Raw genomic sequence first — 6577 nt, forward strand, 5'->3', positions numbered from 1 at the left:
AGGAAGGAAGGAAGGAAGGAAGGAAGGAAGGAAGGAAGGAAGGAGGAAAAAAGCACTGTAATGGCTGGAATTGTCATCTAGCAATCTATAGCTTTTAAATGATACTATTTCCCATTTTGAAAATCTTTCTTTGATTTACTTAAATGTATTCCTAGCTAAAACCACTAGATATGTTGACTTCTTGTCTAATTTTCTCAACTTTTTTCCTTGAAGAAAACAACATATATTAGACACTTTTGCCTTTATTTGCAGATGAAGAGATTGGGGTGAAGTAATTTTTTATTGAGATAAAATTGATAACAACATTAGTTTCAGGTGTACTTAATAATGCTTTCATATTTGTATGTGTTACACAAGGATCACCAAGATGTCTATCTGTTTAAAATCTGTCACCATAGGTAGTTACAGATTTTTCCCTTGTGATGAGAACTTTTAAGATCTACTGTTAGCAACTTTCAATATTTTAACTTTGTATACAATACAGGATTAACTATGGTCACCATCCTGCACATACATCCTCATGATGTTTGAGATTTTTGGCTTATTTAAATAAAAAATTTTTAATGTTTATTTATTTTGAGAGAGAGAGGGAAAGCAGAGCAGGGAGGGGCAGAGAGAGAGAGAGGACCCCAAGCAGGCTCCACCCTGTCAGAGCGGAGCCCGACTCAGGGCTCGATCCCATGAACTGTGAGATCATGACCTGGGCCAAAATCAAGAGTTGGACACTTAACGGACTGAGCCACCCAGGCGCCCCATCATTTTGTTTTTTTAGATTCCACCTATAAGTGAGATCTTACGGGTCTTTCTTTGTGTGACTTACTCACTTAGCATAATGTCTTCAACTGGCAAGATTTCCTTCTTTTGTTATGGTTGAGTACCATTCCCTTGTGTACGTACATTTTCTTTATCCTCTCATCTGGCTGCTTCCATGCCTTGGCTGTTGTAAATAATGCTGTAGTGCACATGGAGGTGCAGGTATCTTGTCAAGTTAATGTTTTCATTTTCTTTGGATAAGTACCCAGAACTGGAATTCTTGGATCATATAGTTGCATGTAAAATTTTTTTTTGATTATTTATTTATTTAGAGAGAGAGAGAGACAGAGTGTGAGCAGAGGAGGGGTTGAGAAAGAGGGAGACACAGAATCCGAAGCCTCCAGGCTCTGAGCTGTCTGCACAGAGCCGATGTGAGGCTCACACTCATGAATGGTGAGATCATGACCTGAGCCTAAGTCAGATGCTTAACTGACTGAGCCACCCAGGTACCCCTTGTAGTTGTATTTTTAATTTTTTGAGAAACCTCCATACTGTTTTCCATAGTGACTCTACCAGTTGACGTTCCCACCAGCAATGCAGGAGAGTTCTCTTTGTTCCATATCATTACCAACACTTACTGTTCTTGTGTTTTTTTTTTTTTTTTTTTTTTTTTTTTTTGAGAGAGAGAGCAAATGTGTGCATGAACAGGGGAGGGGCAGAGAAACAGAGGGACAGAGAGAGAATCTCAAGCAGGCTCTGTGCTCAGCGTGGAGCCTGACGTGGGGCTTGATCCCATGATCAAGATCAGGATCATGACCTGAGCTGAAATCAAGAGTCAGACACTTAACCAAATGAGTCACCCAGGTGCCCCCTTTTTTGTTAGTAACCATTCTGACAGGTAGGAGGTGATAGTTCATTGTAGTTTTGATTTGCATTTCCCTGATGGTTAGTGATGTTGAGCACCTCTTTGTGGATCTGTTCACCATCTGAATGTCTTTCTTGGAAAGATATCTATTCGGATCGTCTTCCCACTTTAAAGTTAGATCGTTTGTTTTCTTGCTACTGAGTTGAATGAGTTCTTTTTTTTTTTTTAATATATGAAATTTATTGTCAAATTGGTTTCCATACTGAATGAGTTCTTGATATACTGTGGATGTTAACTTCTCATAAGATATATGATTTGCAAACATTTTCTCCCAGTTGGTAGGATGCCTTTTAATTTTGCTGATTGTTTCCTTTGCTGTGCAGAAACTTTTTCATTTGATGTACTCCTACTTTTATTTGCTTTTATTGCCTTTGCTTTTGGTGTCAAATCCACAAAGTCCTCTTCTAGACCTCTATCAAGGAGATGATTACCTTTGTTTTCTGCTTAGGAGTTTTCTGGTGTTAGGTCTTATGTTCAAGACTTTATCCATTTTGAGTTTATTTTTGTGTATGCTGTAATATAGTGGTCCAGTTTCGCTCTTTTGCATGTTGCTGTCCAGTTTTCCCAGCACCATTTCTTGAAGAGACTATCCTTCCCCCATTGTATGTTCTTGGCTCTTTGTCATAAATGAATTGACAGTCTCTACATGAATCTATTTCTGGGCTCTCTATTCTGTTCTATTGACCTATGTGTCTGTTTTTATGCCAATACCATAGTGTTTTGATTTCTATAGTTGGTAATGTAGTTTGAAATCAGAAAGTATAATGCTACCAGCTTTACTTTTTTTCTCAAGATTGCTTTGGCAATTCAGGGTCTTCTGCAGTTCCATACAAATTTTAGGATTGTGTGGTCTATTTTTGTGAAAAATGCTGTTCGAAATTTGATGGGGATTGCATTGAATCTGTACATTGCTTTGGGTAGAAGGGACATTCCAACGATATTTGTTCTTCAAGTCTGTAACCACAGAATATGTTTCAGTTATTTGTGTCTTGCACTTTCGTGATTAAATTTATTTCTAGGTATTTTATTCTTTTGATGTAATTATAAATGAGATTTTTTTTCTTAATTTCTCTTCCTGATATTTCATTATCACTGAATAGAACTGCAACAGGTTGTTTTTTTTTTTGTATATTGATTTTGAATCCTGCAACTTCTACTGAATTGTTGATTCTGACAATTTTTCGGTGAAGTCTTTGGAGTTCTTACATATAATATCATGTCATCTGCGAATAGTGACAGTTTTACTTCTTCAATTTCTGCTATAGATGCCTTTTATTTTTCTTGCCTAATTGCTTTAGATAAAACTTCTGTTTGGTACCTTCTGTTTTCTCCCTCTTTATTGAAGTTCTTGCTGTGCTCCTCTATTCTCCCAGGTTCAGTGAGCTGCTTTATTATTTTGAACTCTTCATCAGGTGTATCACTTCTCTCCGTTTAATTAAGAATTTTTTTTCGGAGAATTTATCTTGTTCTGTCATTTGGAATGTAGTCCTCGTTTTCTTCATTTTCCTTGACATGCTATGTTGGTTTCTGTGCACTGGATAAGATAGCCACCTCTCTAGTTTTGGAGGCGTGGTCTCGAGTAGGAGATGAGCCTCATTCAACTCTGCCCGAGCTCTTCACTGTCTCTCAAACCTTTGTAATTTTCCAAATAATCTATTTCATTTTTCATGGCTCCTAGTAGGTAATGGTGTGCCAGGACATCCGTGCACACAGAGGGGAGGATCTCACTTAGCACTTAGATTCAGGCTGATCGGAAGCCAGGCCCCGAAGCAGCTGCCATTAAAATATACAAATATTTACAGTCGTGTAGGACTACAGGCATGAGTCCCTCTGGCCACCAGTACCAGATGATCCAGAGGCACCAGGCACTGAAATCAGGGCACCAGACAAGCGTGTACTTCTTTTCTGGGACGTCCGTGAAGAGGATTACAGTCAGCCCTTCAATGTGTGTTTAATTAGAAGCCTGCCCCTCAGACTGCCGCTCTGGTCATAGACCAATCAGCCTCTTTAACAGAAAGATTGGGTTCCTGGGTCTGTTGCCTCTTGTTGTGCCCTGGTGGTGGCAGCCACTTAAGAGCCCTTTCCCTGTTGGTTATCACCCTGTAGGACCCACGAGTACAAGCCCCACTGGCCCCCAGGGCCTGGTGATTTACAGGTATCCCCTAGAAGCAGCTGCAACAATTGGGGTGCCAGAGAAGGGTATAAGCTCCTTTTTGGGAGCTACCCATAAGCTGGAGTAAGGCGGAGGGCGAGCACAGGATTCCACCCACCGGCCCCCATTCCCTGAGAGCCCTTCCGAAGGCTTCTCCACATATGCCAGACCTGAAGCCTGTGCTCAGACGGAAGCTCCTGGAAAAGCAAACAGGCCTCTTTCACAGAAGGACTTGGAGCGTGTTTCAGTTCGCTGTCTGTGCAGTGCCCTGAGGGTGGTAGCCTGCCAAGAACCTTCTCTTCAAATATAGTCCTGTGGGGCCCAGGAGCACAGACCTGCTGGCCACCAAAGCCAGGTGATCAAGTGTTCTCCCCTGGGCAGCAGCCACAAAAACCAGGTCACCAGATGAGTGTGAACTCCCTTCCAGGAGACAGTGACACTTGGGAGTATGACAGAGGGAGAGCGCCCTGACACTCACCCTCCCACCCTTCCATATACATCAGTCCTTAGATGTATACTTAACTGGAAGCCTATCCCACAGCCTGTAGCCCTGATGATGAGCTAATGGCCTATTTCACAGAAAGACTGTGTGTGTGTGTGTGGGGGGGGGGGGGGGGGGGGACTAGGGTGGCTCACTCAGTTGAGCATCTGACTTCAGCTCAGATCATGATCTTGCAGCCCGTGAGTTCGAGCCCCGCGTCAGGGTCTGTGCTGACAGCTCAGAGCCTGGAGCCTGCTTTGGATTCTATGTCTCCCTCTCTCTCTGCTCCTCCCTCACTTGCACTCTGTCTCTGCCTCTCAAAAATAAAGAAATGCAATAATAATAATAAAAAAAAAAAGACTGGGATCCTGGGACTGTTGCCTTTTGCTGTGTGTCCTCAGGGTGACAGCCATTGAAGAGCTCTTTCTCCATTGGTTACAGTCCTGTGGGACCCTTGAGCATAAGTCCTGCTGGCCACCAGAGTCAGTTGGTCCAGAGGTATCCCCTGGGGAGCAACTGCAAAAATCAGGGCTCGGGGAGGGTGCAAGCTCATTTACATGGGATAGCGGTGAGCTGGAATGAGTGGGAGAGAGCGTGAAAATGGTGCCTACTAGCTGGCACAAGGAAAGAGAATGCAGTGGTGGTGTCCCCCAGCCTCCATCCTGGAGAGTTCCCCAGAGACCCCTAGATCAGGGATTAAATTAGATGCCTGCACCTCAGGCAGATACTTGAAGATAAGCAGATAGACCTCTCTCACATAAAGTCAGGGCCCCTCTCCCTCAGCTGCTTCTGCCCTGGGCCCCGGGGCGAGTGAGTCTGAGGAGGCAAACCCTTTAAGAGCTGTCTCTCAGATCACCATAGGTCCCATGGGCGGGTCTCATGTGGGTCTCAAGGATGCAAGCCCCATTGGCGTTCCAAAGCTAGATGCTTTGGGGGCTCGTCTTTCAGGTGCAGGTTTGAAAAACTGGGATCTCCATTGTCACGTGAAAAACGCTTCGCTCCTCAGGGAAGCCCTGGGGTTTGAATCCCTTCCTGATCGCATGCCGTCGTGCCAGGGATGGGGTTTATGGTGAGACTGTGTCTCAGCCTCTCCTACCAGCTTTGAGGTGAGGAGTGTTTCTGTTTGCCTGACAGTTGCCCAGCCAGTTTTGAGTATTCTTCAGAGGCAGTTGTTCCACATGTAGCTGTAGGTTTGGTGTGTCTGTGGGAGGAGGTGAGTTCAGGATGCTCCTGTGTCACCATCTGGAACAGGAACCTTTGTGATGGTTTTACTGGATGTCACTGGATGGCTTTTATTTCTTTCGCTTGCCAGGTGGCTCTAGCTAGGTCTTCCAATGCTGTGTTGAATAAAAGCGGTGAGAGTGAGTATCCTCGTCTTGATCCCGAGGGATATTAGAGAAAAAAACGTTCAGCTTTTCATAAACAATATATTTTTGGGTTGAGGGCTTGGTGTTTTTGGGTTTTTTTTTTTTGAAGTTTTATACCTTTATTTGACAATCAGCGATTAGTTCTCATCCACATGAACTGTCTGTAGATTTGTGAAAGTGGTGACAGGTGCATCAGTAACCAGCACTAAGCGCTTGTTTGGTGAATCTTCATCCTCATTACGTTTTCCGGACAACCACACACGGAAACAGTATGGAACATTCCTTATTCCTTTGGCCCAGGCAGTTCTGTTGAGACTGGAGTCAATGTACACATCTGGAGTTCCTCTGTCCTTCATGGTAAATTTCCAGATCTCTTTGAGTGCCCGAGGGGCATGCTTCTTGAAACCCACTCCATGCATGCGATTGTCAATGTTCTCTGGTCACTGCCTCAGTGATGGCAGAACAGCCGTTCTTCTTCTCCCCACCCTTCCTTGAGGGAGCCATCCTGCCAGGCCCTGGCCCGAAAGGAAGAACAATGTTTGTTTTGTTTTCAACATGTGTATATGTATGTATGTATGTAGGTAGGTAGGTAGGTAAGTAATCTCTACACCCAACGTGGGACTTGAACTCACAACCCCAAGATCAAGAGTCCCATGCTCTAGGGCACGTGAGTGGCTCAGTTGGTTGAGTGTCCAACTCTTGATTTTGGCTCAGGCCATGATCTTACTATTCATGAGACCGAGCCCCCGCTCAGGCTCCATGCAGACTTTGCAGAGCCTGCTTGGGATTCTCTGTCTCCCTCTCTCTCTCTGCCCCTTTCCCAGGCTCATGCGCTTGTGCACGTGCACTCTCTCTCTCTCTCTCTCTCAAAAGAAAAAAAGAGTCCCGTGCTCTAATGA

General features: G+C 44.1%; 1 pseudogene; it reads right to left on the reverse strand.

Moving 5' to 3' along the window:
* Positions 1-5785: 5785 nt before the first annotated feature.
* Positions 5786-6268, reverse strand: LOC123596769 (annotated as a pseudogene).
* Between the last annotated feature and the right edge of the window lie 309 nt (positions 6269-6577).

Source organism: Leopardus geoffroyi, chromosome C1 (assembly GCF_018350155.1).
Source record: "Leopardus geoffroyi isolate Oge1 chromosome C1, O.geoffroyi_Oge1_pat1.0, whole genome shotgun sequence".
Classification (NCBI taxonomy): domain Eukaryota; kingdom Metazoa; phylum Chordata; class Mammalia; order Carnivora; family Felidae; genus Leopardus; species Leopardus geoffroyi.